Source organism: Metopolophium dirhodum, unplaced genomic scaffold, assembly GCF_019925205.1.
Source record: "Metopolophium dirhodum isolate CAU unplaced genomic scaffold, ASM1992520v1 scaffold26, whole genome shotgun sequence".
NCBI lineage: Eukaryota > Metazoa > Arthropoda > Insecta > Hemiptera > Aphididae > Metopolophium > Metopolophium dirhodum.
This window is the reverse complement of record NW_026869914.1, coordinates 7732-24891: the sequence shown is the minus strand read 5'-3', so window position 1 is coordinate 24891 and position 17160 is coordinate 7732. Positions and strand designations below refer to the sequence as shown.

Here is a 17160-nt window from a genome sequence, read left to right as displayed (position 1 = left end):
ATTGATTTTTTTTTTATGGGTTTTTTTTTATGTAATGATTTGTTTGCATGATATCTTCTTAGTCTGATGTGTTTCCATTTATTGGCATCATTAAGTGCGTTGATGTCTGTGAATTTATGTAATTATATTGATTCAAGTTATAGAAATAAATTATTTTATGTATTTAATAACATATTTAAACTGCGTTTTAATTTTCTACACTGATGTATGTTCGTTATTGGTCCCAAAACATTTTAAGTATTTATAAATGTAGAAAGTAGAAATATAATATGTTACACGACTATAAAGTTATTTTATGAAAATAAGTGGAAATAAAACGTGGGAAAGCGCTAATAAAACATGCAAGGCCAAATTGGTCTTCAACAAAGACAAAACTTTACTACAAGAAAAATCAGTTTTGGATCATGATCATGAAGCATATTCTACAATTTAATGTCAAGCAGTAAGTAATAATATCAAACGAAAAATATCTGAAAGCAATATAAACAAAATGCCATCTAAAATAACAAGATTTGAACTTCGCAGTTTAGGAAACGATACACAATCACTGACCTATGATACTTCATATATTCGTAGAAATATATATAATAAAAAAACCAAATACCACCCACCACTTACCAGGGATATTAATGAAGTACATGAAGTTCTAATAAATATGCATATTATGACTAACAAAAATGTAAACGTATTGCTAATAAATGATAAGAAAACAAATATAATTATATTTACATATCTCACAAATTTAAAATACTTATGTTCTATGGAAAAAAAAATTATGGACGGAACATTGGTAGTTATTACTAATTTATTAGCATACAAATAATCATAATAATATAATAATATAATATTATTATAAATCGACAAAATAACTTTGAACACAGGATAACGTGATTTATCTTTATCTTTGGCAGGATGAAAGACGGCTATGAATGTGAGCGTGTATAATATATTGTTTCATTGTTTATAATTTTTTATAACTTATAAAACAAGTTAACAGTTACATATTATATTGAATTGTTCCAAAAGTTGAAACGGCTATTTTTTTTAAATGAAACATTTACATTTTTCAATAACTAATTATATTTAACAAATAATAAGACCTAAATGTAATACCTTTATTATTAATAAACAATTTGCCTGTGAAATTTTATTAGATAATAGTTTAGTTGAGACATCAATTCGTTGAATTTCTCAACAACATCTGACACAGGAACAAAAGCTAAAGCCATTAGCTGCTTTATTTTCAAAGCAAAATCTGCATTATTCGTATATTTTTTACGTATTTCTGGAAGGCTTTGTATTTTTCGCTATAGACATTGACCAAAATGAAAAAAACAGCCTCTCATTTGTGTACCAGTATAAACATTAGTAAATGCTTCAATTAGACCATGTTCAAAATCAGTCATTATACTAATCGGACTTAAATTTTTTTCCAAAATCAAAAGTTCACGGGCAACTCGAGTATAACTCTCTTTTGATTTGTTAGGTAAAAGTACAAAAACTAATGGCAATACCGCATTATATTTTATCGCATGTATGGATAGAATTTGAGTAAACAAATGTGGTGCTGATTCAAACGTGCCATCTATAAACCAATGACTTTGCTCAGACGCTAAAATCTTTAAATTATTTTTTGTCGAAAATAATAATAATCTATTATTGTCATCCACGCCACTATCGTATAGAAGAAATTTCTCGTTGTCTAGGTAATATTATATGGTTCAAAAATAATTAACTCTGATAACATACTCGGGTTTGCTGGAGGTGCATTTTTTCGATGCCTTATTCGTTGAATGGTTTTTTTCATTGCATTAACTGTTGGTAAGGCGGCAGATACTGCTTGAGAAGAACATGACATTTTAGCAACAATTTGTTGTGGAGTTGACTCAATTTGATTCGACATTTCTTTTATTTGTGCAATACATTTTTTAACACCAATGTCCTCATTATTTGGCGTATGATTATGCAGATCGTCTTTATGAAAAGAAACCTCACTATTTTTAGTATGTGCCCTTCCACGGCATTTATCAGTATTGTATTTTATACATTTCCAATAAGTTTTTTGTTTTTTATATAATCTTTTTCAAAAATATATCCTGAGTACACTAGTAAGTCTTTTCCTTTTGAACTTTTCACGTAATTTAAAGACATTGTAAAAATTGTTAATGAAGTGAATTAAAATAACGCACTATAACAATAAGCAAAACAACGGACAAACACGAACGGCGTAAAACAAAATTAATTGAACATCAAAAGCGGATTGACGACTAGAGGTTACAACTGTAGGCCCGTCATCATATTCGTCGTCACCGTATAAATCGTAGATAATATTACAGACAATCTACAATGTGTGTTGACTATTAGTTTATCTGCGTATTATTTGGGTTTGCACCGATAGCGAAAAATATCTATACAATTTGAAGCCGATTTCATTTAGATTAATGGACGGGGATATATCGATATGTATACGTGATGTATAGATAGTACGAATCGGAATTTTTATATTATTCTTTCAAGATTTTATAAATAATATAATATGGACGGGGAAATGTCGTACGGGGAAACGTATTGGACGGGGAAATGTCTTACGGGGAAGTGGCTACGGGGAAATGTCTGACGGGGAAATGGCAGACGGGGAAGTGACCTGACACACGCACGGCAACACACACCAAAAGACTAATACTAATACTAATACTAGACGTCGCTTCGGCGGCACGAGTAGGTGGACAGTGTTGTCACTTATCACTACAATATTTAATTTATTTTTCATTGATTACCAAGACTCAATAATAAATTATAAATTATATTAATATGTATAAGAAATAGATTTTTTTTAAAGATGTAAATCTTATATTCTAAACTTTATTAGCTATTTGTAGATTCTGAGCGGAGAATAGATATTTATTTTTAATATTTTAATTTAAATTTTTTTTTTGTGTCTGTCATCACGATTTGGTGCAGTAAACAGCTTTGATTTTCTTCAACAGTAACTTGCTGGATGGGAAAGTGAATCTAATTGGTGCATTCAGGAGTTCAAAATTCACTATAGTTTTCAAAAACACCGGAAAAATCGACAAAATGAACTTTGGTTTTTGGTGTAACTCTAAATGTTAATTAAACAAATGGCCGTAGATACACACTGAGATTTTCACTTGGATTCGCTGATTTTCGATGGTTTCTATTAGCATTTTCTATACTTTATACAATTTTCAAAAAATTTAAACTTATTTACGGACAGTTTAAAATTTTATTTATGTATTTCCTAAATAATAGGAATAATTGTAGATGGCTTATTGTAACTTCTAGGTATTAAATTTAAAAACTATATACTTTATTTTAAATATTTTATTCATGATGACAGAGAGGTTTGTGTGAAGTTAGTGGCACTTTTTCAAAAATTCGTATAAAATAAATGGTGGTTCAACAAATGGTGGGACCTTTCCAATAACGTCTGTAGGTATATAATATTTACTCAATTATTATTTATTATCCACCTCTAATACCTAAGCTGTGAATGTGAGGAGGTAGCGTCTTCAAATTTGAAACCAATTATAATTTATTTTTATTGAAAAATTATTATTAAACTCAATACAAAATGCATTCGAGGTTTTGGTCAAATAAGAAATCAAGAAAATTACCAATGCAGAATTTTTGTATCAAAGGAAAAAAAAATAAATTAACAATTATTATACTATGTATTTAAATTATTTACTGGCATTAAATAATTTTCAGAGAATATACTTACTTAGTTGATTGATAATAACTTACTATGATAGGAAGTACCTAACTATATTTATATTAGAATAAATATAACAACTTTTTTGTGTAAATATATTTAAGTTCCCGAGAAATATTCCATAATATAAAAGGGAACATAATATTATTTATTAATTTTCGTTGATAAGTCATTGAAATGCAAAAAGTTTTGCGATCAGAAAATTGAAATTAATTTCTCTAAAAATGAATACTTTATCATACTACTCATTGGTATGTGTCTATATTATAGAAAACGCTTACTATCTATAATTCGTTTTTGTATGATAGTACCTACATACCTACGAATATTAATTTTTTACGCAAGAAATTTTGCTTGGATCTAGTGTTGAAGGTAACGGTAACCGGTAACTAATAACCAGGAGTAAAAATAGGTTTATAATAACGGTAACCGATTATAGGTTCCCCAAAATTCTGGGACCGGTTTCAAGCCCTGATATCTAACCGTATTATATATTTTGTACACTACTCTGAATAACAAATTGGTTGCACGGCGTATTGTATAGGCAATATAGGTACATATGTGCATTGAATATAATTAATTCAATAAATATTCAATATTAATGAGGACACTTTTTAGTCTTCGTCAATAATATATTGTACCCTATCAATTATCACATCCGTTTATTAGTTTGAAGTTTTAGTAATTATTATTGAACACCAATGATGCTAGTATAATTTTTATTCATATTAAAAAATATTTTTATATATTATTGCATGGTGTAAATATTTCAAGTTGACTATCATTATATCTTTCAAATAAATTCTCCACGCTTATAGCAATTTTAAATTATAACTTATACAGTAATAAATAATAACGAATGAATAATATGAATATGTGATAATTTGCATCGTTATATACATTTTACGTAATGTTTCGTAGTTGTTATTAGATTAAATGTTTATAATAAATGATATAATGAAATAGCATCTTGTATCATCAATATTATTATATACCACTATAATTAATAATATTTATATGCAGTTTAAGTGGGTTATAGTGTGTAATGCCATTCCAGATATTGTAATATGTATTTATATTATTAAATTATTATACTATACTCGACCAGGAGTGGTAAGATATTTATAACGTTGAGTTCTCAGAACTGTTTTATTTATATTCAGTCATTGAGGTTTTATTGTTGTTTTAAAAGAGCACCGAAACACAAAAAAAAAAATACTAAGTTTTTTAATTGGAAGAATGTTCAATTCTAAGAATAATGGTAAGGTTTAACGTTTATACACACATTATTAAATGAGTAATGAGGAATCAAAAAAAGGCGTGTGACGTCATTGAGGTCACAGTTATAGCCTATCTTATACTTGTAAATGTTACTCTACTAAACCTACTTCTAAACCACACTAGATAAGTAAGCCCTATAGTCCTATATAATCACAGATAGGTTTGTTTAAATTATATCTGTAGCTCGGAACAAGCCCATGACGACATGACGTTTCGGGAACTCGGGCGGCCGCGGGCGGACACATTATAATAATATGATAAATGTACATTGCTCTTAAAGTACTTAATTAATTTTACTAAAAAATAAATTCATAAAATATAATTTAAATTCCAAAATATAACTGACATTGTTATTCTTCACTAAAATACCTAATTTCGTCCAAACTTGAACCTAAAATGTCCATAACAAAGACTGTGTTTATTTTTTTTTAGAACTATGCTTAACTACATTAGTTTGGCATTTTCAGTTATAGTATGAACCATTTATGAGGAATATTTAATTTAATTTTTCAAACCTTGGCTCGCCAGATCATTGTTACAGACCATATCAACTAATAATACCTGTTTGTCACAGACTTCCGTGAGCGGATCCAGACCAAGATAGCTGGTGAGGGGGGTTATTAACCCAGGAACTTAGGCCATTGAGTGGTTTTTAACTGTGGGGGAGGGTCATTCCCGAAAATACTGTAATACGTGGACACAGTAGAACTTCACTCGTTACAATTACATTCTTTATGTTTTTATTTTTATTATTGTTTACCCAAAACTCATACCATAATTAAATTTCTTTTAAAGAGGACCCCAAAATTTGTCCATTACATTTTTTATTTTATTGGCAATAACATATTTATCCGAAAATGCTCGTTGTCACCGATGCGACAATATGAGTAAGCTCCGACACCGACCGGTACACACACATAAACACACACATACATATGCACCCATCGCTAGAATTTCATTGTAATTTATATTGTTTAATTTTGTATTAATTATTTTTAACAGTAACATAACATAATCTAACCGCCAGATCGCCGGACCACGAATTATAACACGATAATACGCGAGTATAATAATTATAATATTGACAATATTATTAGATAATATTCATGTAACAAATTAACACGTTTTTAAGGAATTATAATTTGATTTAATCAAAGAAAAACAGTCGAGTCGTGGTCGCGATTATATTACACTCACAAATTATTAACATCCATTGCAAAAACTATGCACTATGCAGGGCACTTGTAAACGTAGGTATGTAACAAATTCGCGAGTCTTGACAATAGTCAACAACTTTTTCGTTGAGAAGTACACTGCAGCGCGTGTAAGTTCTATGCAGTCTAGACTCTGGAAATGTGAGAATGTCTGATAAATGATTAGTATAACGGACAATTAGTGCAGACATCGAAAACAATTATCTTAAGAAAACCCATGACGTAATTCTATATATTATTGACGATATACCGTATGCCGAATGTCGATTGTTTTCAATAAGTTGAATATAGGCAATTTCTTTAGTGGGCGTGTCTTTGTCGTGTCGCGTGAATGTAGTATAACAGTGTGATGTGTACTTGTACTGTGTGACTATAGTGTAAAGAAATGACTCCCGCACGTGCACGTACATGTCACCATGAGCGAGCAATATACTACATAATATTATGTTTTGCTGAATATTCATTGATTATTTGTAACAGCATGTCCATAGATTATTTTTCAGCAGATATTCATTTAGACTCTAAATTTTAGAGGACGCTACACCCGACACCTGCATATTATGTGTTGTCACCGTATTAGAATAATCTACAATCTACATCATAGCAAAAACTGTTATGCGCAAATTAGAACCACTCAGGATATAGACATGTAGTGATAGTTAAGACTCCAAATTTATAATATACAATATAGTTTAGAACAATATTATCTGTGAAATATGGTTTTTATTTTTTTGATATCACACATACGAAAAAACGATATTTTTACATCCAAAGTTCTTCTATTTATGTAGTGAAAATTTTGTTTCTTAATTATGAGTTATGACTGTAGCCTTCTCGGTTCTTTCTCACGAAAAATAGTCTTTGCTATGTTTTATATACATAATTGTAAGATGCATCTTACAATATTATCTCCATGGAGACTACACACATCCTGGAGATTAAACATTAAGTTATCACTCTAAGAATATTCATACATTTGACTAAAATAAATTATGATAAATTGATCGGGAAAATATTATTACATAATGAATATTCATTTATTATCTGTAACATCATATCTATAGATTATTTTTCAGTAGATATTCATTAAGAATTAAACAGTTATCACTCTAAGAATATTCATACATTTGACTAAAATAAATTATGATAAATTGATCGGGAATATATTATTACAAAATTAATATTCATTTATTATCTGTAACATCATGTCTATAGATTATTCTCCAATAATTATTCTTTTATGAATATTACTTTACTTGGAATAAAATATTTATAGTTGTAATAATCTTAAAAAACGATCCATCGCATATTTTATTCATATTCTTCAGTATTATGAATAAAATAATTAAAAGGAAGATTGATAGAATATACCATGAATATCTTATGCTAGTTGGGGACCGCTTAATTATTCAGTTCTGTTCACATAACCAAAATCACACGATCGTCACACGTCGAAATTGTTACTACAGTAGGTTACAAGTGGGTCACAGTATAATGAATTGTATTAAATTTGAATTAAATGATATCTTATCATTGTATAGGAAAAACGATTCTGAATGGAAACGGTTTGTCAGTCTGGATATTTTATATTGTTACTAGATGATCCCGTTCACTTCTTTACCTGTTAAATGTACAAACTATATACGACTCAAACTTTGATCAATGCGTTATTTAATATTTGGTGTATGGTGTCCAAAATTAATCTTAACTTTTCCATTGCCCGAAATAAAAATTCTGGTTCACAGCAGTATATTATCAGTTAGGCAATCTACCTGCGGTTAGGTTAGGTATCACGAACCCACGGATTGTATGATTTAACTCTTAAGTACCAAAGTTATTACAAGTTTGTCGTATTCTACGTATGGTGAATTACGATTATAATCAATTAATACAAAATCCTAACCTAACTCCTAACCTAACCTGTTGCGTCACTGTTGTATTTTTGACAACCAAATTTCCAAATTTTCCGCTAGATTTTTCTAAAATTTTTTTTTATGGAAACCTTTCTGTGATATACTCTTTTGTTTAAAAAAAAATATATTCCAGAAGATCTGATAAATACATCCGGAGTTTACCCTTTACAAAGATTTTCATGCAACTCGTCATGAGTCCGCAATAGCCCTCCGATAACTGCTCATTTAGTTTGGACATGTTGGAAACTGAATATGAACTCAACGAGGGTAAGTATTTATTTTATTACAATGATCATAACGGTTTACCTACGGTAAAGCTGATGCCCTGGTTTGGTAGATAATATCTATGCTGCTGATTCCCCGTTCAATTTCTTGGCTGATGTGATGATATGATTTGACGATTTGGCATGAACAATTAAATAATTTGATGGTTCAATAAAATGTAATTTACCAATAATGGGCCACTAAATCACATTAAAGGGACCACTATTGAATCTATAAATGTTTAGTGATTGTTCATGCAACTCGTCATGCAACAATACCATTCACTGAATACTCAATAGCTTAACGACCTAGGTATATTAATGAATTCCCAAGAGTTTAAAGTGTACTACTGTAGATATGTTAGGCCATTGCTATTTATAATATGGAATTATTGTATTATTGAAAAATATAATTATTATTGTATTTCATGTGCTTGACACTTAGATGCTACGCTGACTTCTAACTTCTAAGACATTCGAACCCGTGTAATTCTCATAAATATAGGTTCTGGGCGTTCGGGCAGGTTATGTCTTTTGTGAACTCTTACAGGCTACAGAATTGGGTTAGCTCTTGTTTGTCAATTATGCAGCAGTGTAGTGGCGTGGCGAACGGTAATTTCAGAGGCGACAGCTTTCTTAAATAGATGGGTGGGTGATAGCTATTGGGTCCCCTAGTAAATTTAATTTTATATTCTCAATAGGTAGTCAATAACGATCTGAAATATAACTTGTTATATTAAATTAATACATGCATAAATACTTGGGATAATTGTAACTGGACTCTGGAAAATGTTTAGTTCACCACCCCACTGCAGCAGTGGATTAATTACATGGGGTTTAATCACAAATCACTGTTCCTTCGCCATGTGTTTGTGTTTCTCACGGAGTAATTATGTATTTCTTATTTTTTTCCTATTTATAAATAGTGCATCTTTTGTAATTCCGTATTGTGTTATCCATAAATGATATTGTTTCCGTTTTTATTAATATAAAGTATAAAACAATAACCTTCATAAACAATATTATGTTTAATAAGTAAAATATACAATTGTAGGTATATTAGTAATATATAGCAGTAGAAATGTATAACATTGTGGGTACTTATTACTATTTTATTATTTATATATAATTTATAATGTTATATTCAAATTGTTAATTCAAAGCAATTTTTTTATATAAAGCTTTATTTAATAAAAAAAGTATTACAAATATTTGTATTTTAAATTCTATGTAAGTAGGAAGAGGAACAAATCTTTATTAATAATAAAACAACACTATTAAAACTATTCTCGATAACCATTTCATTACACATTTAGAGTATGTAATAATTTATAACATTTTTCATGACAATTTTTTTCAGTTTTTATGTCTGCAACCAAACATCTAAAAGAAATGTATAGTTTAGGCAGTTAATTATTTAAAATGGTAACTTTAGTGGCAAATGCAGACATATTTTAATATGGGGCAAAGTTTAAATGTGTCTTAAGTTGTATACACCTTAATATGTAAACTCGATGAAGTGATCATTCCGGCTTCCAAAAACGACTAGAAATGAGCCACACAGTTAAACTGCGTCAATGCGGTTGCAAATTGGCAACAACAATGGTTGCTACAATAAACCGTGTGGTATAGGAATATTCTTAACGTTTATTGGGTAATATAATATGCATTATTTTTTAAGATTGGAACCATGATCAATTATAAATCGTATAGCTTGTAAATTTATATAGTCATTCACATGCATACATTATTTCATAAAAGTTTTATTAGATATATTTTATTAGTAAGAAAATAATTAAATTAGAGACAATTATTATCAATCTAAATGTAACAAATTATACTTAAATAGCATCATATTTTAGCTTTTTGATTGACTATATATATACAATATATAATATATACATATATATAATCGTGGGCAATCCATGTAACGCTTATGAGTTTTAAGTTGACCTGTCGAGATCTAGCTGCTTCTTCAGACATGCCATCACATTGTACGAGTAATTGCATGTCGATCTACCTCCTATGACACAAGTAAAGCTGTAATTAATGTAATGTATTTATAGTTATAAACTATTATCTAATAAAATTTCACAGGCAAATTGTTTATTAATAATAAAGGTATTACATTTAGGTCTTATTATTTGTTAAATATAATTAGTTATTGAAAAATGTAAATGTTTCATTTAAAAAAAATAGCCGTTTCAACTTTTGGAACAATTCAATATAATATGTAACTGTTAACTTGTTTTATAAGTTATAAAAAATTATAAACAATGAAACAATATATTATACACGCTCACATTCATAGCCGTCTTTCATCCTGCCAAAGATAAAGATAAATCACGTTATCCTGTGTTCAAAGTTATTTTGTCGATTTATAATAATATTATATTATTATATTATTATGATTATTTGTATGCTAATAAATTAGTAATAACTACCAATGTTCCGTCCATAATTTTTTTTTCCATAGAACATAAGTATTTTAAATTTGTGAGATATGTAAATATAATTATATTTGTTTTCTTATCATTTATTAGCAATACGTTTACATTTTTGTTAGTCATAATATGCATATTTATTAGAACTTCATGTACTTCATTAATATCCCTGGTAAGTGGTGGGTGGTATTTGGTTTTTTTATTATATATATTTCTACGAATATATGAAGTATCATAGGTCAGTGATTGTGTATCGTTTCCTAAACTGCGAAGTTCAAATCTTGTTATTTTAGATGGCATTTTGTTTATATTGCTTTCAGATATTTTTCGTTTGATATTATTACTTACTGCTTGACATTAAATTGTAGAATATGCTTCATGATCATGATCCAAAACTGATTTTTCTTGTAGTAAAGTTTTGTCTTTGTTGAAGACCAATTTGGCCTTGCATGTTTTATTAGCGCTTTCCCACGTTTTATTTCCACTTATTTTCATAAAATAACTTTATAGTCGTGTAACATATTATATTTCTACTTTCTACATTTATAAATACTTAAAATGTTTTGGGACCAATAACGAACATACATCAGTGTAGAAAATTAAAACGCAGTTTAAATATGTTATTAAATACATAAAATAATTTATTTCTATAACTTGAATCAATATAATTACATAAATTCACAGACATCAACGCACTTAATGATGCCAATAAATGGAAACACATCAGACTAAGAAGATATCATGCAAACAAATCATTACATAAAAAAAAACCCATAAAAAAAAAATCAATAAAAGTACCTAACAATAGTACCTCGCATCTGACATTAAAGAAAAAAAAAACCAAATAATGAGACCATCAATTATTTTTTTAATAACAAGGTAAAAAAAAATAGTTACACTATTAAGACCATCTCACGGCTGATATCAAAAGAAATGATACGAATAGTTATCACGTCATGACGTAATCGTCTACAATAACAAGGTAATTAAAACTGCACCTTCCAGACAAATTACATAGCCAGCATCCAGTTTCATACACGAAACTTAATATAATATTAACACATGAATATTAATAGGAAATATAAGCATATGGACCAATAGTACCTATCAAAAATCAAAAATATTAACTGACAAACTTAATTCCTTTATACATCACACCTCTTGCCATACAAAGCCACAAACATTACTTCAAGAGCCATTCAAACGAATCCATGTCAGCCAATGAATCGCAAAACAAGCACGCATGAATTAAGCCAAGTAGGTATTATGAACAAAAACCACACATTTCTCGAAAAAAATCACAAGCACATGAAATATGCGCTTACCTCAACAATAATATACAACCACCATAGATATTCGTCAACGCGCGAATATTAATACGAGCGGGTAAGAAGTGCGCCATACCTAAACTTCAAGACCAAGCGACCAGCACACGTGATCTTGTAACTTAATAATTTTTGTAATTTTGTTGATATTCAAAAAAATATTAACCATAGACATTTTGAACATTCCAACATTAGTATAATAATAATATAAATTAGCGTTTTCTACGAAATTAGAGGTACTCGTAATCTATTATAATGTATATGTTCGTAATCATAAACATCATTAAAGATATTTTCTAATAATATTATTATTCTTATCAATATTGTTATATTATATGAATATAACAATATTTTTATTGGAATGTAATGAACATGGACATTAATAATATATATTATAAATAATCTATTATACACAAATAGTATATAATTACAATTAAATAAATCACTATTATAATATTATTTTATATTACAGTTTATTGTTTATATTTTATAATTAAAAATTATTCATAATAGTTATATAAATAAATAGCTGTTTTCAGATTATATAAAAACGATTAGTTCGTCAATTTTTTCAATTTGTATACAATGAACGACAATAATAGTTAGTACATTTATAATATACCTACTATACTTAAACATACCTAAAGTATATGCAGCGCAATAAAATTGGTATACTGACCTAAAACATAAGGCGAACAATAAGTATACTGACTTACCATAAAATACAACGTATGTTTTAGGCGCAACTAGTCCATCATCCATGTCCAATTGGACAACGTAATAATAATAAGTATTCTATATTGTACGATTCGTCGTACATATTTTGTACCTATTTAATTAATATTAAACAGTTTAAACTTTAAAGTAGTCATAATTTTCTTATCATTTTTTTTACTGCAACGGATCATAAACAAATTTTTTATTCAACTCATTACTTGAGAATAAAACCTAGTTCGGCCATACGTTTATGTTGACCGTGTTAAGCTGAAAAGAAGTCATTGATGTTTATACTGACGATGATCGTTATTTAAAAATCGTTATCTTGCATGAATTTTAATTTATATGTTACGTTTGGTGATAATCATTTTGTCGTATTTTTATAATATTCTTGAATGTTGGTCACTGAATGATATTTTTATAAACGTATAATAAATACATAAGTGATATTATATTTCAGTGAGATAGCATTTAAATCTGAAATAAATATTTCATTATACCATCCGCACCCATATAGTGGCAAAAAACCTTGCCACGCATAGGTACACGTGTTGCTAACCAACCGTACCAACTAAACCAACCGTAACCCCTACAATAGCTAATGACCGTAGTTGCTGGGCTCTAGACCAATAAAAAATAAAAATAAAAAAATATTATATTTTTTCTAAATTATAATATATAATTGAAAAATTTGAAATACAAAAACACATCAGTCAGTATATTGATTAGTAATATCAAGAATACAATAAGTACCACGATGCATATTGCGAATGTTTAGGAAGGTTCTGTTTGAACTTTGACAATATTGTCATCATACTCTATAAATTAATGAAAATTGTTTTTTTTTATTCTGGTAGGTAATTACAATGTCTACGTACCTTATTTATACGGTTTTTAGAGGGTGAGCTGACGTCTCATTGAGCCGAAGGGTGTGGCCTCACACACCCCTAGGTGCAGGGTCTGTGGGATCGATGATCTAAATACTACGTCACCGATCAATAAGTTATCATTCATCTCAACAAGTCTCGTATTTATCACAAGTATTATTTTCAGCAATAAGTTATCATGACTGGTCGTGGCGAAGGAGGCAAAAGGTCCGGGAAAAGGATCGAGGTGCCAAACGTTTTTATAATTTTAAACAAAATGATCCTTTTTAGGGCCACTAAATCACTAAATCATATTTCTAGTTTTTACTACCAGCTGAGTGGAGAGTGACCAAATGTTATTTGTAATACATTATTAGGTAATAGATGTACCTACTCAGTGCTTTTTTACGTGCTGCCCCTTCAGGGAGTCACTATGTGGATGATTTGAAAATAATAGTAGTCAAATTAGATTTATAAATGCAGTGTTTTATTATAACAGAATGAAATGTATAATATCGTCGTGGTAATAGTAGTAGTAGTAGTCGTCCTGTATATGGCTAGTGGCGTGAAGTCGCTTCTGCGTTGCTGGCCCAGGTACATCTGTCTTTACTGTGTTCCCAGTCCTCCTATATGTCGGTTCCTTTGATGGATCCTGCGCATGGACAGGGCGTCCTTGAGGTGGATGTAGCTGGTTCAATAAGTTGTTATTCTCGCAACCGTCACCTCGTAATGATAACTTGTTGTTGGCCGCTCCTCTTGATTAGCTTGCCAAAATAGAATGTGGTTTCTAAGTTTGAGGTTACGCCTAAGAGACCATAACAACTCAAGGAGAACTGCCTCTGCGAGTAGAATAATACTTATACACTAACACGTGAATTGAGTACGTAAAGCTATTCATTTACAGCTCAAATGATGTAAGGGAGGGAGGGGGCACAGACCAATGCCCTAAATGTTTTTTATTAAAATGTGGATTTAAATTATTGTTAGTCAATAACATTTATATAATAAAATACATTATCAATGCGCAGTCAATTTGTTAAAAGGTCTATGGTTTGTTCTGTTTAGTTTTAACCATGGTCGACTTTGTTTATACCTTTGCCGCTATCTTAATCTAGTTATACTATCACGACTTACCACGAAGCTTAATCCGAATTCGCTGGTCACTGCTCGCGAGCTTGAAATCAAAGAGTTCTATGTGACAATATCAAAATTGTTCAGTAGAGCGTGCACCTGATAGTCCTGAAGAAAAGTAATACAACTTCTGCTAAAACTGTTGAGTCATGCTGGGCTTCATTTTCAGATAATGATCTAAAAAAGTTTTAGACTATTCTTTAAAAACATGTTAATAGTTTTACTAACCATGGGAAATATAACAAAAATTTACAAGTATAAATAGTAAATACCTTTCAAAATGAGTGGTGTTCAAATTATATTCACATAATATATCTAATTTTTTGTTAGAAGCTAATAGCTGATCATATTTTTAACAGTAATAGGTACAGTAATAGGTACCATAATTGTTGATAATGAAAAATGAATATCATTGGTTTTAAATTTTAATATATTTTAGTCATAGACTTGTTCATTGTTATTCCTTGGTACTGGCCAATGATTGTGAAAAATTATGGAACTACTTTTTACATTAATTGTATTTACAATTATATTTACCTATCTACAAACGCAGTAAAGCTCAGAAGTATAGTTATCTAAAGAGATTTGTTTCAAACAAATATGTCTAAACCTAGAACATTCAAGTCAAGAACGATTAAAGCTAGATGATACATTATTAAAGCTAGCTCAAAATGAAACGCATTCTGTTTCAAACAATATTTGGTAAGTCTTAAGAACATGCAACAAATGTAGCTATAAAGTAAGATACCTGACTAATTATTTATATTATTTACGTTTGTTTGACGTATATCAATAACAATGATGCATGAAAATTATTGTATGATTGAATGCACTTAGTTCCGATAAGACTTTTTGTTTCCAATAATTATTTGGTTTATTAGATAACACTTTTTGTTTTAAATATAAATTTAAAAACAAAATGTTCTATCGCTGTATCCAACACGTTGTTTGGATAAGGGTCACATAGAACCTTTTGTTTCTAGTAACTTTTTTAATAAGGGATGGATTAAATTGATTCCAAGACTAAAAAATAGAGAAAAATAATCTTTTACAGAACCGATAAAAAAACAATTTTATATATAGAACTCTTTGATTCCAAGCCCGCGTGCTGTACTGTGTTTACTAAGTGTACTATTTTGTGTCCGTGATTTATATTGTACATTTTATGATACACCTACATACTACTTCATTGTCGATTTGTAAGACTGGTTATTCATTTAAATGCGTAGTGAAATCATGCGGAGAAATGAAAACGCAAAAAGAAACTGTTAGTTTCTTTCTTTTGCCAAAGACCATGCTCGGTAAGTATTTTCTATTACATTGATGTTAAGTGTTAACTGTCAAACAAGTTAATGGTATTTGTCAAATATACAACATAATAATGTTACACAGTTACCAAATATTTTTAACCTTGTAAATAATAAGAGAGATTTACACAAATTAAAATAAAACATTGCACAATACATAATGTGTACCAAGTCAGTTGTGTTTTGTAGTATAAATAAACTATTTTTTTATTACACTTTTAGGTGTGAAATTTGGTTATAAAGCTGATATTCTATCAAAAAAAAAAAAAATGTGAAGTTGTATGGAAAACATCTCGAGAAAAATATGTTTCTAATGATTTGGAGAACAGGTTTCAGCAACATGCTATATCTACACTATTTCTAGGTATGTAAGAACTAATACATTCGACAGAAATAACTTTTAAGCCACCCTTTATTTTGTATTTGTATTCAGATTGAAAAGGTGATTGTGATGCTCACCAACGCCTTGAGAGCGGCTGTCTAGTGACACGGTTGGAATCTGCACCAATTAAACTAAAACAGTGTGGCTCAAACACTCAACTATATATTACTGATGATTCAGGTAAATGAATTTTTATATTTATTTTAAAATTTTGATTACTAGTTGAGTAAGTGTTGATATTAAAATAATTAAAAAGTGTATTAGTTTTATTTCTTCCTAATTAAAGGCATTTATATATCTGTTCCCACACAACAACATTGGAAATGTAAAAGACTACTGGCCTACAATTACAAAATACTCCACATTCATGAAAATTCAGAGGAGTAATTAGTATTTTTTTTGTCAAATACGGCTCTGGGTAGTGTCAAGTTTAAACTATTAAACTGATATCAATAGGTCTTATTTAGAGTTCTATACCCATAGAATATAATATTCAAAATTCTAATTTAAAACAGTACTTGTTTTTAATGTTTATTATAATTGGGCTCTTATATTTTATAAACAATCTAATTCATATTTTG

The 17160-nt window shown here is 29.2% G+C and overlaps 2 pseudogenes; one reads left to right on the top strand and one right to left on the bottom strand.

Annotated features, from left to right (window-relative positions):
- The first annotated feature begins 295 nt into the window (after nt 1-295).
- LOC132953392 (uncharacterized) lies at nt 296-929 on the top strand (annotated as a pseudogene).
- Nucleotides 930-8488: 7559 nt separating this feature from the next.
- Nucleotides 8489-11346, bottom strand: LOC132953391 (uncharacterized; annotated as a pseudogene).
- Nucleotides 11347-17160: the final 5814 nt, after the last annotated feature.